At 40.6% G+C, this 26,642-nt stretch overlaps 1 protein-coding gene across 5 annotated transcripts in view; it reads left to right on the forward strand.

Moving 5' to 3' along the window:
- Positions 1-26,642, forward strand: part of MID1 (midline 1) — a 401,161-nt gene that overhangs the window by 162,368 nt on the left and 212,151 nt on the right. The window contains exon 2 of one of the 5 annotated variants that reach the window (XM_043458383.1): positions 12,974-13,038. The exons of the other annotated variants lie outside the window; for them this stretch is intronic. The gene's annotated coding sequence lies outside the window, so the exon portion shown is untranslated. The remainder of the gene's footprint in view (positions 1-12,973; positions 13,039-26,642) is intronic. 5 annotated transcript variants of the gene reach the window in all.

Here is a 26,642-nt window from a genome sequence, read left to right on the forward strand (position 1 = left end):
ATTCATGAATCTTTGGAGACTTTTTTCATAGTTATGTGTCTCTGTGCAGGAAGCAGGTGTGAGGGCTTTTGCATGGATGTCTTTATAGCCAAAAATATCTCTTGCTACTGAAAACTACAAAACCATAAAAACCATTCAGGTATCTCCTAATCCTTCAGGATGTGAAGGAGCACATGCCTCCACATGGGGAGTTTCTATTTGACTGGTTGGTTGATCTAGTTTGTTTTTATTTTTGTAGGGCTGATTGAATGTTGTGTGTGTGTGTATGTGTGTGTGTGTGTGTGTGTGTGTGTTGTAGTCTCAAATTTTAATTGTCCCTGCCAAAATGTAATTCACACTCTAGAGGTAGAATTGATAAACACATCCTTCATTTCCTTGCTTCCCATTCTAATGCCTGATCACTTTGCTGAAATCACAGTGAGGCAAAGACACTCTGGCACCTTTCAACTGTCCAGACTCAATAGTGTGTGAAATAAGAAACGTTGGAGTTTACTAATTGTAGTCAAGACAGGAGCCCTCAGAGTGGTTGGATCAGCTCAGGTTAAAGAAAGGAATTATTGGTGGTGTGCAAAATGATGCAGCCACTTTGGAAATATTCTGGCAGTTCCTCAAAAAGTTAAACATAAAGTTAACATATGACACAGTATTTCACTTCAAGATATAGACCCAATAGGAATGAAAACATATGTCCACACAAAAACTTGAACATAAAGAGAGGGAGCCTCAAGAGGGAGGTGATACATGTATAATTATGGCTGATTTGCATGGTTGTATGGCAGAAACCAACATAACATTATAAAAGAATTTTCCTCCAATTAAAAAAAAATAAACCTTGTACATAAATGCTTATAATAGCATCATTCACAATAGGCAAAAGATGGAAAGAACCAAATGTCCATCAACCAATGAAAGTATAAATACTTTATGTAGCATATCCATACTTTTCTGGGCTCCAAAACCACCACAGATGGTGATTGCAGCAATGAAATTAAAAGACGCTTACTCCTTGGAAGGACAGTTATGACCAACCTAGACAGCATATTAAAGAGCAGAGACATTACTTTGCCAACAAAGGTCCATCTAGTCAAGGCTATGGTTTTTCCAGTGGTCATGTATGGATGTGAGAGTTAGACTATAAAGAAAGCTGAGCACCAAAGAATTGATGCTTTTGAACTGTGGTGTTGGAGAAGACTCTTGAGAGTCCCTTGGCCTGCAAGGAGATCCAACCAGTCCATCCTAAAGGAGATCAGTCCTGGGTATTCACTGGAAGGACTGATGCAGAAGCTGAAACTCCAATACTTTGGCCATCTGATGCGAAGAGCTGACTCATTCGAAAAGACCCTGATGCTGGGAAAGATTGAGGGCAGAAGGAGAAGGGGACGACAGAGGATGAGATGGTTGGATGGCATACTGACTCCACGGACATGAGTTTGGGTAAACTCCAGGAGTTGGTGATGGACAGGGAGGCCTGGCGTGCTGCAGTTCATGGGGTCTCAAAGAGTTGGACATGACTAAGTGACTGAACTGAACTGAACTGAGCATATCCATAGAATGGAATATTACTCAACAATAAAAAGGAATGGAGTACTGATACATGCTATCCTATGCTAAGTTACACAGGATCACATATTGTATGTTTCTTTTTTTGAAATGTCCAGATTAGGTAAATCTCCGTGTAAACAAGAAGTAGGTTAGTGGTTGTCAGGGGCTGGGAGTGATGGCTAATGGCTACAAGGTTTCTTTCAAGGGGAGTGAGTCTGTTCTATAATTAAGTTGTTCTGATAGTTCTACATCTCTGTGGATATTCAAAATAAAACCTTGACAGGTGCACATTAAATGAACTATATGGTAGTTGAATTATATGTCAGTGAAGCTGTTAGGAAAAGAAAAGGAATCCAGTGTTCCCAGGTGAAGCACAAAATGCTTTTACTTGTTACAATTTATTGATAAAAAGAGATACCTAACTCCTGTTATTTTTTTAAATTAATTAATTAATTTTAATTGGAGGCTAATTACTTTACAATATTGTAGTGGTTTTTGCCATACATTGACAAGAATCAGCCTATTAAATATTTTCTCCAAGTGGCACTACTGGAGATGTCAAACAAAACAATCTAACCATGGCTGTAGCTTTAGAGACTGTGCCTCAGAGTGAAGTACCTTGAGCAAGGATGTGGATTCTGTTTTTTTTTTTTATTTATTTTTATTAAAGTATAGTTTATTTACAATGTAGTGTTCGATTTTAGCAAAGTAATTCAGTTTTATGTATACGTCCTTCTTCATATTGGGCTTCCTTGGTGTTTCAGCTGGTAAAGAATCTGCCTGCAATACGGGAGGCCTGGGTTCGATCCCCGGGTTGGGAAGATCCCCTGGAGAAGGGAACGGCTACCTACTCCAGTATTCTGGCCTGGAGAATTCCATGGACTGTATAGTCCATGGGGTTGCCAAGAGTCAGACACAACTGAGCAACTTTTGCTTTCACATTTTTCATATTCTTTCCCTTTATGGTTTATCATAGAATATTGAATATAGTTCCCTGTACTATACAGTTGGACCTCGTTATTTATCATTCTACATATAAAAGCTTACATCTGCTAACCCCAAACTCCCATTCCATCCCTCCCTTTCCCTCCCTCTCCCTTGGTAACCACAAGTCTGTTCTCTACATCTGTGAGTCTGTTTCTGCTTCATAGATACTTTCGTGTCATATTTTAGATTTCACATATAAATGATCATCATATGATATTTGTCTTTCTCTGTCTGACTTACTTTACTTAGTAATGATAATCCCTAGATCCATCCATGTTGGCATTCTTTCATTCTTTTTCATGGCTGAGTAGTGTGGAATCTGGGTTTTAATTTCTAATCTCACTTTAGCATGCCTAGTAAGAGTAAGCCAGAGGCTGGATATCTTTCGAAGTTAGCTGCCCACTTTCTCCATAAGAATAATGGTTACAACCTCTTGTAACTTCACGGAATTATATTAGGATAAAATGAGGTGTGGTGCCGCCATGGTCCCTTAAAGAATGCCGTGCATGTGTGCTTAGTCGTTCAGTTGTGTCTGACTCTTTCTGACCCCATGGCTGTAGCCCACCAGGCTCCTCTGTCCATGGAATTTTCCAGGCCAGAATACTGAAGTGGGTTGCCATTTCCTTCTCTAGGGGATCTCCCTGACCATGGATCGAACCTGTGTCTCCTGCATTAGCAGGTAGAGTCTTTACCACTGAGCCTTGAGGAAAGCCCTAAAGAATGCCATGGAAATGCAAAAATTTATTATGTAACCAGCAGTATGCATTATATATATCAAATATATTTATACTTAACATATTAATATTTAGGTTGAATTAGGCAATTCCTATGATCTTCTTGACCCTGACATTGCAAGATTACACACTTTCCCAAACCTACACATACACACACACACCCCGTTACACCCAAGCAAAATATGAACAGATATTTACATTATGTATAATCTTGATGTGTGCTGTTGCCTATTCCTTTTATTAATCTCTGAACTTCCCTCATGAAGTGGAGGAATGCAAAACTAGGACTTTAACTACCAAGTTTTTCAAAAGAGAACAAGAAATCTAAACAAAGTGAGAGATTCAGTGACACAACTAGGTTTATGGGAATTGTAAATAATATTTTAATAACTATTGGAAGGGCATCTGAAGCAGTAAAAGTAAATAGATCTCTCATTTATATTGTTTACAGAATTCTTTTCTGAGTGAATTGAGAATGTGGAATAAATAGAATTTTTCTTGAGAAAGTTAACTTATTGTCCAAAACCCCTTTGACTCCAGACGCCTACACGAGTGCTGGAAATAATATGTCAGATGGCTCTGTAGCTGTAATTATCTAAAATCTACTGAGACAGCATGTTTTTTTTACAAGTCCAAAAAATATATTTTTATTCGGCATAAAAAATAGATTTTTGCTCTAGTTTTTTTTTTTCTGTTTTGTTTTTCGAAATAGTTTAAGACACAAGAGGTTGTAAAACTAGTACAGCGAATTCATATGCACCCTTCATGCAGTTTCCCCCACTGATAACATTCTTCATAAGCATAAGTAGCGTTAAACCCTGGAAATAGACACTGGACAGAATACCATAAAAAATCAATTTTCATAGTGGTAAATTTCCCTGAGAAATTGGACTACAAATTATCACAGCTTGTCTCAAGTGTCACAGTTGAAACTGTTTTCATTGGATCAAGCTTTTATTATTAAAGAGTGTGATTTGATTCTTCATGTAAAAAAATGTTGCCCTCAGTGTTTTTTTTTAATTACGTGTTTTGAAACCCTGATAATGGTGCATTTTAGCTTATATTTATATCAAAAATACTAATAAGCTCCTTTTCAAAACATACGACTATTTTTAAACTCCATCTTGCTTTCAAAAAACACTTAGATCATTAAATTAGATCTTCATTGTTTCCTCAGAGGTGGCAGGCATTATTAAAATGTATTCTGCATATTTTGTTTCTGTAATTATGTCTAATCAGTGTGAATTGATGCTGTAGTAAAATACTTAATTAAAAACACATATTAGAGAGATACAGGGGGAACAAAAGAGAAACTCTCCTACTTTGCTTCCAAGTGACAGAAATTGATAGAAAGTTGAAATATTAGACAAGATCAGCAGCCTGGAAAGTAAAATGTGTTAATAGGTAGAGAATGCAAAATCTCTATAGAAAGATCCTGGCCTTAAAATAAAAGCAAGGGCTTCATGATTGTGAATTCTTTTGCCCTTGCAGAATCAATTCTCAAAGATATGGAGATCTCATAAATGTCTCCAAAGACCAGTTCACAGCACCCAGGGAGTGGAGCTTTTTGAAAGAAATGCCTTCCCAGGCTGTGAAAATGTGTGTGTCAAGGGGGAGAGACCCCTGCACTGGGGCTGCCAGGGGGCCCTTTCCTTTGTATCCTGATCATTTACATGACTTAAACACAACAATGTGCTCCATAGTCAATAAAACAGGACGCTTTGCCATAGCAACAGTTTCAGAATGTGACACAGCTTCGGTGCTGTCCCCAAGACAGAGAAAAGTACCCTAAAGAAACACTCCTTATGAATATGTTCAGAGATTTCTTTATTCCACCAGTACTTGTTTCAGATGCCGCTGGGTGTAGGTTTTCTTTACGCCGCCCATCTTTCCTCAGCTCTGGGAGAACGAGCTTTGTGTGTCGAAGTTGTGGACACGAATGAAGGGTCAGAGGGCGGGAGTACTTACTTCGCTATGATGGAGATGGAATTCTTGAGTATCTTCGCAGAAAACTCTTGATGCTATCGAGGAAACCACAGAAAAGTCAGGAATGTAATACACATCCCTAAGTCATTGTTGGTTTCTTTGAAGGTCTGTAATAAATGGCCCTTTTAGCCTTTGCACGTTTCTCTTCTTTCTATCACATATCAACATGTGCATATGATACTATACACTTTAGAAAATCATAAGGGAGAACTTCCCTGGGGGTCCAGTGGTTAAGAGTCCATACTTCCAATCCACGGGGTGGGGGTTCAATCCCTGGTCGAGGAACTAAGATCCCACATGCCATGTGGCACAGCCAAAATTTTTTTTTTTTTAATTTAAAAATAAACTTTGAAAAATCATAGGGAAATAAACTCCATACTCAATGCTGTTGTCTAAAAGACATAGCACATGTGCTATATCAAAGCTGTAATTAGCCTTCAAGTGTTTTCCCTTTCTTTCAAGCTCATTTCCTGGCATGATAAAATTTTCCTGTTAAGAAAGTCCCTTCTCTTTTTTAAAAAGCCCTAGTACTTCCTCCAAGTTTGAGTCTAATGGAATTGTTTTTATAAAAACTTCACTAAAGAAGGCAAATCAGAGATGAAGAACATAATTTTAATGATCTTTTTTTTTTTTTTCCAGTATGCAACATACATGGGTTTTTAGCAGACAGACAGCTTGGTTGTTTGTAAGTAGGAAACTCTTTACCTGGAGATATTTATGCTTCTTCTGAAAGATACCCGTGCCATGGCATCTGGGCCTTGTCCACATCTCTGTTCCCTTTCATTGATTTCTGGGAAGTAGCCAGCCTTTAACACTGGAGCTACTTAGAGTGAAAAATGAGGCCCTGAATCTGTGCACCTGACTCCATAGTGATCTATAAATTAGTTATGAGCTGATAATAAAAAATCCTAAATGTCTCTGCTTCTTGGGGAGCTGCAGACCCCAGGGGTCACCAGAGATTGAAAGATCAAACTGGACTCACCAGTGAAAATACAATTAATTATTTACACACATCAGCATTTGACAGTGGTATAATTTAAATCAAGAGATCCTTTGTTTGCTACATTGCATCACTGACTGGTGCTCTGAAGACTGTAAGTTTAGGTGCCCTGTTGTTCAGGCCAAAGGGAGATGAATACACAGACAGTAAGTGATAAAGGTGAGCTATGAGGGTCAGACTTTATGCACGTATTGATGTCAAACAGAAAGTCATGTGGCTATCGCAGTGATGCTTTCAGGAGTATTGGAAATGCAAAGATTTTGTGTGGGTGCAGAGTGGAAGGGATGAGGGGTGGAAAAGTAATTATACTTTTCTTATCTCAGGCCAGTGAAGGCAAATTAATTTAACCAGAGCTGGGGAGAAGTCTCCATGGAGAGGGCCTTCCAAGGAAAATCCCACTGGAGACCCTTCAGGGACACAGAGGGGAGTGATCCCACTTCACATCTCTTGGTTACTCTGCCATTCTTGAGAATGATTTCTCGAACACAGCAGGGTTGGCGAGTTTAATAGCAGAAACTTCTAGCTCAATAACATAGGCATTTTATGCGTTTAACTGTGCATTTGAGAATAAAACATGTCTTCAGTCAGGATGCCTCTAATATTTAGCCTCCTCCGGAGGCTGAGCAGGTTTGAGTCCTTTTGTGAACCTGGGGAAGAGGAATAATCGTCTTCATTTTGTAGGTTGTCTGATTTCCCAGTCTTTTTACAGTCAAAGGGCTAAAGTTTGAATGCTGTGAGTTTGGTGGGCTGCTGCTAAACAATGGGGAAATTTCATTAAGCTAAGCCGAGGCTAATTTTGAAGCGGTTCTAATACGTTCTCTATGAAGTAGAGAGATTTGATTCCCTACCCTCCCTTTCATGCTCAAAGGATCTCAGAATTCTTGACAAAGCAGTGACAATAATACTGGCTGTGGGCAAAGGGAACCTGTTCAGATGCTCAGCATTGTCTCCTAAATGGCTGAAATTACTCTTTTTCTTAGCATCATTCTGAACTATCAAGAATTTTTCTGCTCTTTTAAAAGAATAGGTCAGAGATTTATATATAGGTCTTTCCTGAGTCAGTCCAGACACCTTGGTTGCTCACTGTCCCAAAAGATGAAGAGTTAACATGTTCAATATTTAATTCCTGTGAACCGGTAAAGACTCATCATTTTCTGGACCACACAGAATCCTTGAACAAGTTTTGGATATAATCTCTGCTTTTGTACTAATTCCAAAAAAAAAGTCAATGAAGTCTGAAGGCATTTGGCAAAAGAACTAACCAATTTAACTCTATGCTCAGAAAGTCAATGTTGCATAAATATTTGAACATAGTTATTGGAACACTCCTGGTTATCTGTTTTAAGTTGTACTTAGCTCTTAGACAAAGAAACATATTAGAGGATCATTCTCCCATAAAAATCTGCAAAGTAATGCTTGAATAGCTCCACATGAAAAGAAATTAAATTCCACCAGTTTATTGCCCTGTGGATATTGGGCAGAGTGACTGATGCCCATGTTATAGATGAAGTGGGTTATGACCCAACATTTCCCTTATATTCAGTCTTGTTTCAATTACTTGCCTATCAGGTAAATCTCCCAGACTCTTGGACATAGGGTAGATGGGACCTATGGCAGATTTTATCCTGTTTACCATCCAAGTAGCTCATTCTGTTCATCATCACATTGTTAGCTTCTCTCCCCCCTAAATCGTTGCCATCATCTCCATAGATCCAACTCCTGTCCTTCAAGGCATCCAGTAGGTAGGTTACTGTCTTTGTTTGGGTTCTTCTGGATGTAGATCTTGAAACAAAATTTCAAGTGCAAGTAATTTATTTGGAGGAGAGAGACAAAGGAGGAAAGGAAACCAATAATGTGTTACCAAGTCAGTTACTACTCTGAACACCTAGAGCTTAATCATACTGGGGAACTCTAGGTTGTTTTTCAGTGGGTCAGTCCTGTCTGACTCTTTGTGACCCCATGGACTGCAGCATACCAGGCCTCCCTGTCCTTTGCTATCTCCCCAAGTTTACTCAAACTCATATCCATTGAGACAGTGATGCCATCCAACCATCTCATCCTCTGTCATCCCCTTCTTCTCCTGCCTTCAATCTGTCCTAGCATCAGGGTCATTTCTAATGAGTCAGCTCTTTGCATCAGGTGGCCAAAATATTGGAGCTTCAGCTTCAGCATCAGTCCTTCCAATGAATATTCAGGACTGATTTCCTTAGGATGGACTGGTTGGATCTCCTTGCAGTCCAAGGGACTCTCAAGAGTCTTCTCCAACACCACAGTTCAAAAGCATCAATTCTTCGGTGCTCAGCCTTCTTTATGGTCCAACTCTCACATCCATACACGACTAATGGAAAAACCACAGCTCTGACTAGATGGACATTTGTTGGCAAAGTAATGTCTCTGCTTTTTAACATGCTGTCTAGGTTGGTCATAGCTTTTCTTCCAAGGAGCAAGCGTCTTTTAACTTCGTGGTTGCAGTCACCATCTGTGGTGATTTTGGAGCCCAAGAAAATATAGTTTGTCACTGTTTCCATTGTTTCCCCATCTATTTGCCATGAAGTAATGGGACTGGATGCCATGATCTTTGTTTTTTGAATGTTGAGTTTTAATCCGGCTTTTGCATTCTCTTCCTCACTGTTATCAAGAGGCTCTTTAGTTCCTCTATGCTTTCTGCCATAAGGGTGGTGGTGGTTTAGTCACTAAGTCATGTCTGATTCTTGTGACCCCATAAGTGTAGTGTAATCTGCATATCTGAAGTTATTGATATTTTTTCCAAGCAATCTTGATTCCAGCTTGGGCTTCATCCAACCCGGCATTTTGCATGATGTACTCTGCATATAAGTTAAATAAGCAGGGTGACAATATAGCATCAAACACACTCCTCGGAGGTATCTCATCCAGGTGAAGAGAGAGTTGAGCTATTTATATACCAACTCTGGTCACTGACTCAGTAAGAACTGCACAGGGCCAGAGGTGGTGGTGGTGGTGATTGTTCAGTTTCCCAGTTATGTCCAACTCTCCGAGACTCCATGAACTGCAATTGCCAGGCTTCCCTGTCCTTCACCATATCCTGGAGTTTACTCAAACTCATGCCCATTGAGTCAGTGATGCCATCCAACCATCTCATCCTCTGTTGTCCTCTTCTCCTCCTGCCCTCAGTCTTTCCCAGCATCAGAATCTTTTCTAATTTGTCAACTGTTTGCAGCAGGTTGCCAAAATATTGGAGCTTCAGCATCGGTCCTGGGAGACTTTAATTCTCCAGTTCCTTGGGTCTTGCCAAAGCAAGCAAAACCTCCAGAGACAACTCTAGGAAGGAGATGTAGGGGCTGGCAGTTGTCAGGCTATCAGGCACAGAATGGGAAATGGGAAGGTGTAGGGGAATATGAGTTGAGCATTAACCTATCTGGTTCATACTGTTGGGAACCAACTTCACTGTCTCCCCACCCCAAAGGCAGCATTCACACTCCACGGGCCCCTGCAACAGCCTTGCCAATATCCTTCCACAAGGAAGACAGGTCATTTCCTTACAATTTATTTTTAAAAATCACCATCTCCTTCTGCTGTTTACAATTTGTCATCTGGATATGCAAGCTCATGGATATTTGCCTAACTTCCCAGGCCCAGCTGTGTCTCAGACAGAGGATAAACCGGAAGAATAAGAGCATGGGAATCTGGGCCTAATGGAACAGAACATCCAGGGAGGAAGCTGACTGTCAGTTTTTGGCAGGTGGATAGCTCTTCTCTTTGCAGGAGGAAGTCTGTGCAGACAAGTGAAGAGTGGCAGCAGTAGGTCCAGTGGTCAGTAATAAATGGAGAGTCACATCATCAAGCAGTTGGCACAAAGAAGAGCCAACAGGAAGTGGCAGGTACAGACCCTTGGCAAAGGCCATGGGAGGGAGTCCAACCTGCAGAGGGCAGAGATTTTTTTTTTTTTTTTTGCAGCTTTAGAGGACACAACATAGGTGGGTAATAGCAACATAGGGTTTGGGAGGAGAAGTTGGGATTTAAGGGCAGAGTTTGAGTTATAGAATAAGTTAAATGAATGGACAGAGCACCAATTCACTGACAGGGGCACCGGAAGCCCTTTCATTTTAGCAAGATTTCTTTTGATGGTATATGGCAAAAAAAAAAAAAAAAAGAGTTCATTTTAGGGGGAAAAAAGGAAAGTTTGTTTGTGTTGGGTATGTGTGAATGTGAGGAGTATATCAGTTATCCAGTGCTGTGTAACAAGCTAACTGTAAACTTACTGACTTATGACAGCAATCATTAGTTCATGATTCTGTGGGCCAGCTGGGTGATTCTTCTGCTTACCTCATCTGAGGTCACTTATGTGTCTGCAGTCAGCTGGGAGGTCATCTGGAGACTGGTTGGTCTAGGAAGCATCAGCTAAAATGCTTCTACATGGTCTATATGATCTATACTGCCCATTTCTCTCATTTTTCAGATGGCTAGCCTGCACCATTTCATACGTTAATGGAAAACTCCCAGCAGCACAGGGGGGCAATTCCCAAAGCACAAACACTTTATAAGCCTCTATTTGCTTCATGTTCACTAGTGTCCTGTTGACCTACAAGAGGTGTATAACCACGTCTAGATTCAAGGAGTAGATAGATTCTATTGTTGTGTCTTGGTTGTTTATTTGCTAAGTCATGTCTTACTCTTTCTGACCCCATGGACTATAGCCTACCAGACTCCTCTATCCATGGGATTTCCCAGGCAAGAATACTGAAGTGGGTTGCCATTTCCTTTTTCAGGGGATCATACCAACCCAGGGATCATACCAACCCAGGGATCGAACCTAGGTCTCCTGCATTGGCAGAAGGGTTCTTTACAACTGAGCTACCAGGGAAGCCCTAGATTCTATTGTGCTGGCATAAAAGTTTATTTGGGTTTTTTGTACTATCTTGTGGAAAACCCCAAATAAACATTTTGGGCAACCTAATACTTTTGGATGGAATTAGTAGCCAAATTTTGCAATATACTAGAGAAGGATAGCTGGAGACCCACAGAATTATGAATAGAACAATGAAAGAAAACAGGCGCTGCTTATTATTTTTTCTATTCATTCTCTACCCACTTCAGTCTCTTGGGCCAGCTGTCTTGACATGACAGGAGTTCTCTGGTCACTTGTAGCTCCTGGGCTCACATCCTCACTACATCATAACCTGAGAGAAAAGTATTCCTTTCTCTTAGGCCCAGTTAAAAAAATTCTGAGAATAAAGATGATTGTCCTGGCCTGAATGTTGGGGGATGAATATGGGTAGCTCTTTCCACAGATGGAAGCCATACAGAGCTTGCTGTCTCATGGCCAATAGTGCAAGGTAGTCCAGGTTATAAAGTAATTGAGTACTTATTGTACATCAGGTGTATATTTTTAAAAAGAGGTTTGGCAAATATTGTTTCAATCTTCCCAAATATTTATGATGAAAGTGTCATTGTTCCCATTTTGTCGAGGAGGAAATTCAGGCTCAGATTGTTAAGTAACATGGAACAGATTTTGATCCAAGCCAAGTGGACTCTGAAGTCAAGACTTTCCACTACATGCTGGTGTCACCCCACAAATGTACATTACTTAAATTGAGGGAAGATGAGATCACAGTAGTGATGGCCTTTCAGAGGCTTGTAGGCATTGTGTGGACTTTGACTTTTACTTGGTGTGAGAATGGGAGCCCTAGAAGAGTTCTAAGCAGAGGAGTTAAAAAGAATGACAGCTTTCAATAGGCTGGGGGGGTGGGGCGGGGAGGTGCGGGGCAAGCTCAGGGTAGAAGTAGGCACACTTTAGGGGCTACAGCAAGAATGCAATCTAAAAATGGTGGTGGCTTGGACCAGAGCAGTGGGATGCAGTAAGAGATCATCAGATTTTGGGTTAGTTTTGAAGGTGAGACTGACAGAATTTCCCAATGAATTTTATGTCAGATTTGAGAGAAAGAAACATACCATGGATAACTACAAATATTTTGGTCTGAGCATCTGGCTGTGTTTATGGCTGGCTCTAAAAGTCTCACTTGCTTTTAGAGATGGTCATATATTTAAAGGGCCAGAGATGGAACAGACAAGATCCAAAACTTTCTGATTAGGGTAGTCATGGTATTCACATCCAACAACATGAAATGAATAGAATATCTGTCCTTCCATCAGTAAACTAAGTGCAAAAAAGAAGAGATGCAGTTTGGCAGCATGGGTAACAGCAGTTTGGGGAGTAAATTCAACACGTTAACAGCACCTAATGTAATGTCAATTGCAGTAGTAAATTTACAATATTTATTGTCCTAGTGCCCCTTGTTAGTCATGTGGGGCCATGTGCCTATGTCAGGCCAATGGGTGGGATTGATGTACACTACTTCTAGGCCTGTCCTCTAAAGCCTCCTTTGAGATTTTTGACATGCTCTCTGTTCCCTGGCCTGCCTGTCAGGTGCAAGAGACCCAGGGAAAAACCCCGAGGCCCTGGAAGATGGTGGATGGAAGGGGCCTGGGTGTATGAGAGGAAACAGAACAGGAACTCCATGTTGGACTGTGATATGAACATGAAATAAATCTGAAACAGGACAGGAACTCCATGTTGGACTGTGATATGAACATGAAATAAATCTGAAATGGGACAGGAACTCCATGTTGCTCTGTGGTATGAATATGAAATTAACTCTTATTGTGTCCAACCGTGAAGAGTTAGGGATCTTTTGTTGTAACAGGGGGATTTACTTATCCTGACAATATGCCTTCTAACTTACAGAGCTGCCCAACTGTGGAAGTAATTGCAAGGAAGGAGATGAGTTTCCTGTCCCTGGGTTTGTTCAGGTATACTCATTTAGATGTGAAACTTTTGAGGCAAATATCAAGCTGGAGATAAGTGACTTGACTAAGTAACTAGTACAGTGCTTTTGAAAATTTTCTACTCAAGTAGCCCTATCAATAGTTAAGGTATGACCTTTTACTCCCAAGTGATTGGGGGGTTAGTTTCCAGTGACCTTTCTTTGATGTCTTTTGTTTCCATAATCTTATCTTAAACATGAATGCAGTTTCTGTATTCTTCTCAGTTTCTTTTACTGTATACTTATTTTAGTGTACCTGTTTATTTTATATTTTTAAAAGTTATGAAATGCATGTCATTACTGAAGAGGACTGTTTCTTTTCAATCTTCCAGTGAAGTGGACCCATTAGAAGTAAATGTTCAACAATTACTATTTTCAAAATCAAGCTATATGGAAATAAGTAAATTCATATTTAAGTCTTGTTTCAAGTGAAATATACAACTAGATAAGCAGATTCGAATGAGAATGTACATTACTTTTCATCAAGCCAAAAATTTTAAATCATTTCCTATGTTAATAGTATTCCACATTTCATGGTTCACAGTAAAAAATTATAATGCCAACTAGGGTTCTTTTGAAAATGCTGGAGATTTCTTTATCTTCTAGGTAACACATATAGAAATTATTTTCATGGCTTTTTCTTTTTTTACTTCAGTCAGTTCAGTTCAGTCGCTTAGTCATGTCTGACTCTGCAATCCCATGAATAGCAGCACGCCAGGCCTCCCTGTCCATCACCAACTCCCGGAGCTTACTCAAACTCATGCCCGTCGAGTCAGTGATGCCATCCAGCCATCTTATCCTCTGTCGTCCCCTTCTCCTCCTGCCCTCAATCCCTCCCAGCATCAGGGTCTTTTCCAATGAGTCAACTCTTCGCATGAGGTGGCCCACTTCAGTTCAGTTTAGTTCAGTCACTCAGTCGTGTCGAACTCTTGGCGACCCCCTGAATCGCAGCATGCCAGGCCTCCCTGTCCATCACAAACTCCTGGAGTTTACTCAAACTCATGCCCATCGAGCCAGTGATGCCATCCAGCCATCTCATCCTCTGTCGTCCCCTTCTCCTCCTGCCCCCAATCCCTCCCAGCATCAGGGTCTTTTCCAATGAGTCAACTCTTCACATGAGGTGGCCAAAGTATTGGAGTTTCAGTTTCAACATCAGTCCTTCCAATGAACACCCAGGACTTAATCTCCTTCAGGATGGACTGGTTGGATCACCTTGCAGTCCAAGGGGCTCTCAAGAGTCTTCTCCAACACCATAGTTCAAAAACATCAATTTTTCAGCGCTCAGCTTTCTCAGATGGATGCAAATTATAACTCTCATTGTGCCTACTTACAAAAAGAAGTTGCTGTAAACATGATGCAACTCATAAAAGGGAAACTATGCTGCCATTAGCAGGCACACACATTTACTTGCTCATGTCTGGTGGTAAATGTGATTCAACTACAAGGAGAGGTGGATTTCTCCTTCGGCATTTTCCCACAATACCACATCTTCCTTTAAACCAGCCCTGCCAGATGGAGTAGAAATGCAGAATGTGTGTTAAAAGCTATAGGAGAAGATAAGATGTCTAGGCTGTGTTTGAGAAAAGGAAAAAAAAAATGTACGTGCCTAAGGACATCATTTTCTTTACAGACATTCTTCCTAGTCAATGTTTAGGTATAAATAATACCTGCTTATATGTACCTACTTAGAGGAGTAGCTGCTTGGCTTCCCTGGGAAGAATTTATCCATGATTTTGCAAACTTTATCTGATATTTTAAAGTCATTTTTCCATATTTATTTTGATATAGATTTTGAGCAAGCTTTCTTCATTATTAAATTACATTTCATTTTTAAATGAAAAGCAAAAAACATGAGTGAAAGGAGATCATTGTAAATCTTGGTAGATATTTTAATAAAATAAAACTACTCAATGTCCATCTAGTGGCCAGTATGAAAACTTGGTCTCATGCTTTGAAATTTGACAGTAATGTGACACTAGGAGAGCAACCAGGAGGATCATGTGAGATATTAATGAGAGCCAGACTACAAGCTGATTGCATCACTTTTTCCCACAACCCAGAATTGAGTCACATGATCAAAACCTATTCACATGGGAAGCTGGGGGGAAATGGTCTTCCTGTGCGTCCAAGAAGAAACTCAAAATATTACAGGATTTGGTGGTCGTATAACAATCTCTGCCATACCAGCTTTCTCATGTATAATTCAACAGTCAATAAATAGTGTATTCTTACTATGCCTTTACCATCTCAGTGATGTAGATATACTTTGGATTCTATTTTACAGATGACGAAATTGAAGATCAGATTTGTTAAGGGGCTTTTATTTCTCTGAATCTCTCATCTTATCCTCTTACTGGTCTGAAATGAATTCTCTTTCTTACAGTATTAAATTTGGCTTGTGATTAGTAAACATTTCAAAGTACCATAATTCAGCTTTTCAGATTGTTTGTTTTTAGTTGGGCACTTTCAATGGCTTGAACAACACAGATTTTCTTTTTTCTTTTAATCTCACACATGCAAATTCAACCACAGTTCCAGGACTGATTAATTTCTTGGCATGATGATATCAAGAATCCTCATGTGGGGGCCCTGATGGTCTAATGGTTAAGACTCCCCACTTCCACTGCAGGGAACACAGGTTCCATCCCTGGTTGGGGAAGTAAGATCCCACATATGTAAGTAAGTGTAAGTAAGTGTTGATCGCTCAGTCATGTCTGACTCTGCGACCCTTTGGACTGCAGCCCACCAGGTTCCTCTTTGTCCATGGGATTCTCCATGCAAGAATACTGGAGTAGGTTGACATTCCCTTCTCCAGGGAATCTTCCCGACACAGGGATCAAACCCAGGTCTCCTGCATTGCAGGTGGATTCTTTACCGCCTAAACCACCAGGGAAACTCAGGGAAATTGATGTGCCTCAGTTTTCCATTCTGTCATCCTCAGTGAGTGAGTTTATATCAGCAAGTGGTGGGAAGATGGTTGCCCTAGCTCCAGGCATCACCTCCTCAGTCCCTGTATCCAAAGGCAGGAAATGGAGTTATTCTTCACACATCCCCCCCTTTTGTGGCTTCAACATTCCCTTTTCACCCCTTGGAGTTAAGGAGAGCACAACTCCCTGAATATATTGCTGCCCTAGACCTGGCCAAACTTCGGGGAGGTTGCTTTTAGCAAAGATAAAGGGCCAGTGGCTACAGGGTAGTCAACCAACAGTGTCTTCCGGATACAATCTCATCTCTAAAAAGTACTAGAAATGAGAGCTAAAATGAGAAATGCTAGAGCATGGGTTTGAATCAAAGGACTTTGGAAATCATGTAATTCAACCCTCATTTTATGTATGGATAGATAACTTAAGTCTCAAACAGGTTAATTGGTTTTTCCAGCTTATACAGCTAGATAAGGCTACAGGTAGGACTAAAAGGGAATTTTTGGATGGCCAGGTTACTATATGTATGTAAATATCATTGCTTAATAGTAAATAGACTATTGATCGCAATATTATGATACATTGCACTTGCTCACTTGATTTTAGATTTTCACCCAATGAGGTATGAACTTGTCAAGGGAAAAGAACCTCTTACTGAGCTTTGAATCTGCAATGGGTAGCACAACATCCTATATTCAAGAATAGTAGGAGGGCAGGGATAGTTTGGGAGTAACATATATACACTATATAAAATAGATAAATAACAAAGACATACTGTATAGCACAGGGAACTATAATAAATATCCTATATAACCTATATAGGAAAAGAATCTAAAAAAGAATATAGGTATAGATAGACATCTATTTGTTGCTGTTGTTCAGTGGCTAAGTTGTGTCTGATTCTCTGCGACCCCATGGACTGCAGCACACCAGGCTTCCCTGTCCTTCACTATCTCCCGGAGTTTATTCAAACTCATGTCCATTGAGTCAGTGATACTATCTAACCATCTCATCCTCTGCCACCATCTTCTCCTTTTGCCTTCAATCTTTCCCAGCATCAGGGGCTTTTCCGATGAGTTGGCTGTTCGCATAAGGTGGCCAAAGTGTTGGAGCTTCAGCTTCAACATCAGTCCTTCCAATGAATATTCAGGGCTGATTTCCTTTAGAATTGACTGGTTTGATCTCTTTGCAGTCCAGGGGACTCTGAAGAGTTTTTCCCAGCATCACAATTCGAAAGCATCAGTTCTTCATTGCTATCTATATCTATCTATATCGATAGATAGATCAGAATTACTTTGCTGTACATGTGAAACTAACACAGTATTGTAAATCAAGTATACTTCAATTAAAAAAGAATAGTAAACTTCATATTTGTACCCTACTTAATGATTGGTTATATTTAATTCTTTCCTTAACCTTTAGAGGCAGAAGAAACTGAAGCAGAGGCTTACCAGAAGTTACAAAGTCACTGAGGCATTGTAAGGCATAGCTACAAAAACATATGCTCAAATATACAATAGAGGGAAAACCTCAGAGAAATCTTTTTTTCTGCTGCTCACAAGTTCATGTATGAAATCTGAAATGCTCATGGCAGTGGAATCTCATATTTTTCTGCCAGAGGTCGAAGGTAAAAATAAAATCATAACTAGAATAGTTAGAACTTGTGGCTGGAGATTGTTGGGGAATTTCATTCAATCCTTTTTCATAAAGATGAGAGAAACACACAGTGATGTGTGCAGGATGAGAAGACAGGTAAAATTTTGACAACTGAAGGGACTCCCTAAAATAAGGAATGAGGAATGAAGCTGAGTCATTTGTGATCATTTTGCTTCTCTTACCTGCACATGAGACCATCCCGATGCTCAATGGTTTCACACAGGACCACACTTGAATGGCACAGACTGTATTTTCCATTGTTACCTACACAGAGGGACAGGGCTCCTCTGATGAGGCTCACTACTGTGCTTTGGACATGTGGAATCAGATGTAGCCTTAAGCTCCCAACTACCCTCCAAATTAGAAACTGTTTCTTTTTGGTAACATGGGTAGTAAATACCTTTGATCCTTCCATTTCCAATTCACCATCTTACCTTTCAGCTTTGTCTTTTAAAAAATATTACTTTAAAAATATTTATTCATATATTTACTTATTTTGCCATGTCATGTCTTAACCTGGGATCAGTAGCCTTGAAACATGTGGGATCTTAGTTCCTGGACCAGTGATCAAACCCACGTCCCATGCACTGGAAGCTAGTTTCCCAACCACTGGAGCACCAGGGAAGTCCCCAAAATAGCACTTTTTTACATCAACACTTCTTTAGTCTAATTCTCCATTTGAAGTTGAATTGAGGCACACAATACTCTTAACAGTTTTCAAGAGGTGATTTTTAACCCTTGCCAACCTCATATGGGCTTCCCTGGTGGTTCAGACAGTGTAGGATCCACCTGCAAGGCAGGAGACCTGGGTTCAATGCCTGGGTTGGGAAGATCCCCTGGAGAAGGAAATGGTAACCCACTCCAATATTCTGGCCTGGGAAATTGCCTGGACAGAGGAGTCTGACAAGCTACAGTCCATGAAGTCACAAAGAGTCGGACACAACTGAACACACACACACATCCAGTATAAGTATATCCAGATCATAGTAAGAGAAGCCTCAAGTATTTACCTGTTACATCCTCCAATTAAGACATTCAAGTCATGCAAAAGAAGACAACTTTCTTTTAATTTCTTTAAGTCTATTTCATACCTTCTTGCTTTGGAAAATGATCTGTGGGAAAATTAGGAAAATGCTGCTTTCTGAGTCTCCCTCTCAAAGAACCACAATACATATTAATATTTCCAAGGTTCAAAGAGAACTTGCCATTTATAAATGAGAGAGTGCTTAATTTATTTTCCAAACTTGATTTACCAAAAATACTCTGCCTCCCCTTGCAACAATGATTCATGTCCTTTCGTTCTATTCTAAAGAGAGAGATGACACACTTCCCTCATTTTTGGCAACTCGCAAAAATGTGCTTTTTCAAAAAATCTTCTGAATTTTAAAACTTCCACTTTGAGCAGAAATGCAGGTGACCTTCCTTTAACATTTTGCTTAACGTCAAGGACTGGAAAGAAAGAAGAGCCGTTTCTGGGTCTTTCTCATTAGTCTATTTATGTTCAAATTACTCCCTCTTATATTTCCTTTCCACTTATATTAGGTCACCATGTGATACAGCCAAATGTACCCAGGGAGTATACCAGAAACTTATGCCTGGTGGCCTGTCAAAGTCAGGCAAAAAGCTGGAAGTAATTTGCAGTTACCCTGGCCACTCATCCTCACCAGCCTGTTCTTATTACAGGAACCACTGGGCAGAACTGAAGTCTTCCAGCAAATAATTGCAGAACCATCCAAATTTAGAGTAGAAAAGGATGACAGTGTCTGATGTAGAGTAGGCTATTGTCTTAGCCTGGATCCCACCCTGGGCAGATCCTGAATCACAGTCTCCTTGCAGGAAGTCTCTTTGGGAAAGAGTCTCAGGGAGCAGCGCCGAGATAGTGGGAAGGGTGGGCCAAGGGTATCATCAAGTTCCCTTCTTACATGGGCAATGAGGAGGTTTATCCCAAGGGGTGTTTGGAAGAGCTTATCAAGTGGGTCTTAGAATTCATCTTTGGGACAAAAGGCTCACGTACCCCAGCAGTCTTGGGTGTCCCCGTGAGAGATGGCTTTCTGTACTTGTGGTTTTACATCCAGGAGAGCTGAGATGTCAGGAAAGCCCCAAGCCTGGCCTCGAGGGCCCCTAGGTACACCCAAGGCAAACTGGTTGAAGCCCATGCAGAAATGGTCACCATGGCATTGGCTGGTGGAATAGGTGGCATTGAAAGGAATGACATGGAACCCAAGAGGCGTCCATATGGCAGTGCACAGTGAACCCTAGTGGTTTAGCTGGGTCATGTCCAACCCCTTGCTGCCCCCTCTGAGGACTTTGAGACCCTGAGAAGTGAACCTGCTTACCCTGGGATGCACAAAGCTTGTTGGTGGCAGAAAGAATTGGAAACCATGCTCCTGACTGCCTGTTCCCTGGGACTTTCAGCCACATGGCACTGCTTCACCTTCATACTTGCTGTGGTTAAAAAGCCTGAGAGCAAAGAGCCGTACCCACAAAGTCTGGGAGGAAGTTCAAAACAGATATCCACTCTCAGTAATGTTAATAACTACAGAGAAGCTAATGCAAGCTATAATAGTTAAATGAATGATGTAGACAGTGAGTCTCAATAGAATTCTAAGGAGGGCAGAGAGGTCTAGAAGGAAACTGGCCTTCGGAGACCTACTTTGACGCTTGTAATCTGTGCATCTTTCAGCTTTTGAGGGTAGAAGGGAGTAATGATTTTGTGTCAGCCTTGGAAATTGTGCTGTGTGACTATCAGGGGAACTTTGGACCCTGTTCTGGAGCTAAGAATAGCTGAGATAATAATTAGGTTACTTGATAAATGCTGAAGAGGAACTCATCAAGTCCAGAGAATTCACAGTGGGGCCTCAAGGCCAGACTGAGGTTGACTCTAACTAGGGTTAACACATCGACCATGTTCTTGCAAAACATATGGAAAATAATGTCATGTATTAGAGATCTCCAAGTTGAAATATGATTGTCGGTTTTTATCGTCTCTAAATTCAAATATTTGCCTATTGAAATAATTGTGCATTTGATTATTCTGATACTGAAACATATGAGTCATGACAAAGAAATGTCATGAAGGGAAGGAATAAAGATAGTGTTTGGAGGGGGTCTAAAACTCCAGGGAAGGAGAAAATAGGGAGATAACAGAGAGGAAGGGGAAAAGAAGGTTCTCCATCTGAGATGTAAAGACCACATGTCTGGGATTTTTTTCCTTAAGAGTTGGTTCTTTTGTTAATCAGAGTAGAGTAGGGAACAGTATTCCTTTATCAGTGCACTTAAAGGGCACCATCTTAAAGACATAAGGTATATAGTTTAGTGCTTGGTACAAAATAAAGAACAAATGATTACCTACTAGTAATCCTTTTTTCTGTGTGAGAATTTTATCCATCCTTTCCCACTTCCCCTCAATGTATTCACCCACATTAATTTTTGTACTTTCTAAAAAATAAGCCTTTGATTTTAGAACATTTTTAGGTTTACAGAAAAGCTGCAGAGACAGCAAAGAGAGTTCCCACATACCCTTCACCCAGCTACCCCTTACGGTATGTCTTACATTACCATGATATACTCATCAGGACTAAAAACTTAGCATTGGGGCTTTGCTGGTGATCCAGAGCTTAAGAACCCACCTGCCAATGCAGGGGACATGGGTTTCATCCCTAGTCTGGGAGGATTTCACATGCCACAAGGCAACTAAAGCCCACAAGCCACAAATACTGAGGCCTGTTTGCCTAGAGCCTATGCACCACAATAAGAGATGCCACTGCAATGAGAAGCCCTTGTACTGCAACTAGAGAGTAGCCCTCATTTGCCACAACTAGAGAAAAGCCCGTGCAGCAACAAAGACCTAGGAAGGACAAAAATAAAATAAATAAATATTTTTTAAAAAGAAGTTATCACTGATACATTACTATTAATTCCTTGTACTTTTAAACAGTTCAGTTCAGTCACTAAGTCATGTCCGACTCTTTGCGACCCCATGGACTGCTGCACGCCAGGCCACCCTGTCCATCACCAACTCCCAGAGCTTGCTTAGACTCATGTCCATCAAGTGGATGATGCTATCCAACCATCTCATCCTCTGTCGTCCCCTTCTCCTCCTGCCTCCAGTGTTCCCCAGCATCAGGGTCTTTTCCAGTGAGTCAGTTCTTCACATCACGTGGCCAAAGTATTGGAGCTTCAGCATCAGTCCTTCCAATGAATATTCAGGACTGATTTCTTTAGGGTAGACTGGTTGGATCTCCTTGCAGTCTAAGAGACTCTCAAGAGTCTTCTCCAACACCACAGTTCAAAAGCATCAATTCTTCAGTGCTCAGCCTTCTTCATGGTCCAACTCTCACATCCATGTATGACTACTGGAAAAAACATAGCCTTGACTAGACAGTTCTTTGCCAGCAAAGTAATGTATCTGCTTTTTAATATGCTGTCTAGGTTGGTCATAACTTTTCTTCCAAGGAACAAGCTTTTAATTTCATGGCTGCAGTGACCATCTGCGGTGATTTTGGAACCCCCAAAAAATGAAGTCTTGTCAAGTTTCCATTGTTTTCCCATCTATTTGCCATGAAGTGATGGGACCAGATGCCATGATCTTAGTTTTCAGAATGTTGAGTTTTAAGCCAGCTTTTTCACTCTCCTCTTTCACTTTCATCTAGAGGCTCTTTAGTCCCTCTTTGCTTTCTGCCATAAGGGTGGTGTCATCTGCATATCTGAGGTTATTGATATTTCTCCTGGCAGTCTTGATTCCTGCTTGTGCTTCATCCAGCCTGGCATTTCACATGATGTACTCTGCATATAAGTTAAATAATCTGGGTGACAATATACAACCTTGACATACTCCTTTCCCAATTTGGAACCAGTCCATTGTTCCATGTCTGGTTCTAACTTTGCTTCTTGACCTGCATAAAGATTTCTCATGAGGCAGGTAAGGTGGTCTGGTATTCCCATCTCTTTAAGAATTTTCCACAATTTGTTGTGATTCACACAGTCAAAGGCTTTAGTGTAGTCAATGAAGCAGAAGTAGACGTTTTTCTGGAATTTTCTTGCTTTTTCTATGATCCAACAGATGTTGGCAATTTGATCCCTGGTTCCTCTGCCTTTTCTAAATCCAGCTTGAACATCTGGAATTCTTAGTTCACATACTGTTGAAATTGGCTTGGAGAATTTTGAGCATTACTTTGCTAGCGTGTGAGATGAGTGCAATTGTGTGGTAGTTTGAACATTCTTTGGCATTGCCGTTCTTTGGGATTGGAATGAAAACTGACCTTTTCCAGTCCTGTGGCCACTGCTCAGATTTCCAGATTTGCTTGCATATTGAGTGCAGCACTTTCACAGCATCATCTTTTAGGATTTGAAATAGATCAACTGCAATTCCATCACCTCCACTAGCTTTGTTCATAGTGATGCTTCCTGAGGCCCACTTGACTTCACATTCCAGGATGTCTGGCTCTGGGTGAGTGATCACAGCATCATGGTTATCTAGGTCATTAAAATTTTTTTGTGTGTAGTTGTTCTGTGTGTTCTTGCCACCTCTTCTTAATATCTTCTGCTTCTGTTAGGTCCATACTATTTCTGTCCTTTATTGTGCCCATCTTTGCATGAAATGTTCCCTTGGTATCTCTAATTTTCTTGAAGAGATCTCTAGTCTTTCCCATTCTATTGTTTTCCTCTGTTTCTTTGCATTGATCACTTAGGAAGACTTTCTTATCTCTCCTTGCTCTTCTTTGGGCTCTGCATTCAGATGGGTACTTCTTTCCTTTTCTCCTTTGTCTTTTATTTCTCTTTTTTTTCTCAGCTATTTGTAAGGCATCCTCAGACAACCATTTTCCTTTTTGCATCTCTTTCTCTTGGAGATGGTCTTGATCACTGCCTCCTGTACAATGTCATGAACCTCTGTCCATAGTTCTTCAGACACTCTATCAGATTTAATCCCTTGAATCTATTTGTCACTTCCACTGTAAAATCACAAGGGATTTGATTTAGGTCATACCTGAATGGTCTAGTGGTTTTCCTTACTTTCTTCAGTTTAAGTCTGAATTTGGCAATAAGGAGTTCATCATTTGAGCCGCAGTCAGCTCCCAGTCTTGTTTTTCCTGACTGTATAGAGCTTCTCCATCTTTGGCTGCAAAGAATATAATCAATCTGATCTGTATTGACCATCTGGTGATGTCCACGTGTAAAGTCTTCTCTTGTGTTGTTGGAAGAGGGTGTTTGCTATGACCAGTGCATTCTCTTGGCAAAACTCTGTTAGCCTTTGCCCTGCTTCATTTTGTACTCCAAGGCCAAATTTTCCTGTTACTCCAGGTATCTCTTGACTTCCCTCTTTTGCATTCCAATCCCCTATGATGAAAAGGACATCTTTTTTGGAGTTAGTTCTAGAAGTTCTTGTAGGTTGTCACAGAACTGTTGAACTTCCACTTCTTAAGCATTAGTGGTTGGGGCAAAGACTTGGATTACTGTTATATTGAATGATTTGCCTTGGAAATGAGCAGAGATCATTCTGTCATTTTTGAGATTGCACCCAAGTACTGCATTTCAGACTCTTTTGTTGACTATGAGGGCTACTCCATTTCTTCTGAGGAGTTCTTGCCCACAATAGTAGATACAATGGTCATCTGAATTAAATTCACCCATTCTATTCCATTTTAGTTCACTGATTCCTAAAATGTCGATGTTCACTCCTGCCATCTCCTGTTTGACCACTTCCAATTTACCTTGATTCATGGACCTAACATTCCAGGTTCCTATGCAACATTGTTTTTTACAGTATCAGACTTTACTTCCATCACCAGTCACATCCACAACTGGGCATTGTTTTCACTTTGGCTCCATTTCTTCATTCTTTCTGGAGTTATTTCTCCATTCTTCTCCAGTAGTATATTGGGCACCTACCAACATGGGGAGTTCATCTTTCATTGTCATATCTTTTTGCCTTTTCATACTGTTCATGGGGTTCTCAAGGCATGGATACTTAAGTGGTTTGCCGTTCCCTTCTCCAGTGGTACTTTTAAACAGATGCTCTCTAATCTGGGGCCACTAATTAGGAGCCCAGATCATTCTTTTTCAAGGGGTGGGAGGCAAGGAATAGAGCCTTTCTTTGGAATGTCTGCACACTAAGAAGATCGTGGACTTGTGTCCAAAGAACCATCTTACCTGGTTTTGGAAAGCCCAGATCATCCTACTAGTGATTTTTAATTGAAATAGGATATTTCTTTGGGAATGAGTGGGCTTTAGAATTCAACCCTAGTATGCGCAGAAATTACCATGAGCCTTTGATCATGTTGCAATAGTCATATGAGAATTCCATGGCTTCTAACATCCCTGGGAAACTGTTGTGTGTGTGTGTTCAGTCACGTCCAACTCTTTGACAGTCCATGGACTATAGCCTACCAGGCTCCTCTTGCCCATGGAAGTTTTCAGGCAAAGATATTGGAATGGTTTGCCATTTTCCTTCTCTAGAGATCTTCCCAACCCAGTGATCGAAACTGCACCTGTGTCTCTTGCGTCTACTGCATTGTCAGGTGGATTATTTACCACTAGCGCTACCTGGGAAGCCTGTTGCAGCACCTGGGAAACTGCTGGTTTATTGCTAAAAGTAACTCACTCAGTTGTTCACTTGCATCAGACTCTTTTGCCACCCCATGGACTGTATCCCGCCAGGCTCCTCTGTCTGTGGGATTCTCCAGGCAAGAATGCTGGAGTGGGTAGCTATTTCCTTCTCCATGGGACCTTCCCAACACAGGGATTGAATCTGCGTCTCCTGCATTGCAGGCAGATTTTTTACCATGTGAGCCACCAGGAAATCCCAGCTGACCCCTATTGGAACCAATCTTAAAATATGTGTTTGAATATTCACCTTAGCTGTGTTTGAAAGCTTCAGACCTTTTTTAAGAACATACAATATCTCTTTCTGAACAAAACCTTCTAATCTGTTGTGTCAATGTGATGTGCTCAGAAACAGGATGCTCCAGATGGCAGCACTCTTTGGAACATGATGGTTGACACAGGTGACATTGTAAGAGTCAAGATTTTGAAAGGGGGCCTTTGGAAATCTCCCAGATGAGATAGCTCACTGGGAACCTACCATATGGAATTTATGAGCCTCTGTCCTACACAGATGTTTTCCAGCTGGAAAAGCTGTGACAAGGAAATGCACCCAAATGCTCCTAATGGACAGATATCTGCACACACACACTCATTCACTCACTCCTACAGACACAGAGCTTTTGAAGAATTGAAAATATTTGGATTGCTTAAAAACATCCATTGCTTAAAATTAAAATTTCCATCATCAGTCACCACTGGTTCATCTTTTATTTGAAATACTAGGAAAGTTGGAGATAATTTTGTATTTAATGCTGTTTATTTATTTTTAAATTTTTATTGGAGTATAATTGTTTTACAATGTTGTTAATTTCAGGTGTACAGCAGAGTGATTCAGTTATATATATTCATTCTTTTTCAGATTCTTTACCCATATAGGTTAGTGCAGAATACTGAATAGAGTTCCCTGTGCTATACTTACCATAGATCCTTGTTGATTATTTTATATATAGGTGTCCATGTATGTTAATTCCAAGCTCCTAATTTAGTTGACGAGCAGACATAAGGAAAACTCTACTTCTTGTCAGCATCAAATCCCCCATCATCTGTGAGAGTCTTTGAGACTAATGAATTAATTTCAATTGCAACCAAGTCAGTGGGTTTGCCAGATGACTCAATGGTAAAGAATTCACCTGCCCATGCAGGAGACATGGGTTCCATCCTCAGGTTGGGAAGATACAGTGGAAGAAGGCATAGCAACCCACTCCAGTATTCTTGCCTGGAAAATTCCATGGATAGAGGAACCTGGTGGGCTACATTCCATGGTGTCACAAGGAGTCAGACATGATTGAGCTCACACACAACTGGTCAACATCATCCTTGAAGTTGTTTAGATAGTAGCTTCTGTTTGCACAATATCTTAAGAATACCAGTAAGGTAGCCTCTAACTTCTGGAGCTTTCGACATTTAGCCA

Source organism: Cervus canadensis, chromosome X, assembly GCF_019320065.1.
Source record: "Cervus canadensis isolate Bull #8, Minnesota chromosome X, ASM1932006v1, whole genome shotgun sequence".
NCBI classification, from domain to species: Eukaryota; Metazoa; Chordata; class Mammalia; order Artiodactyla; family Cervidae; genus Cervus; species Cervus canadensis.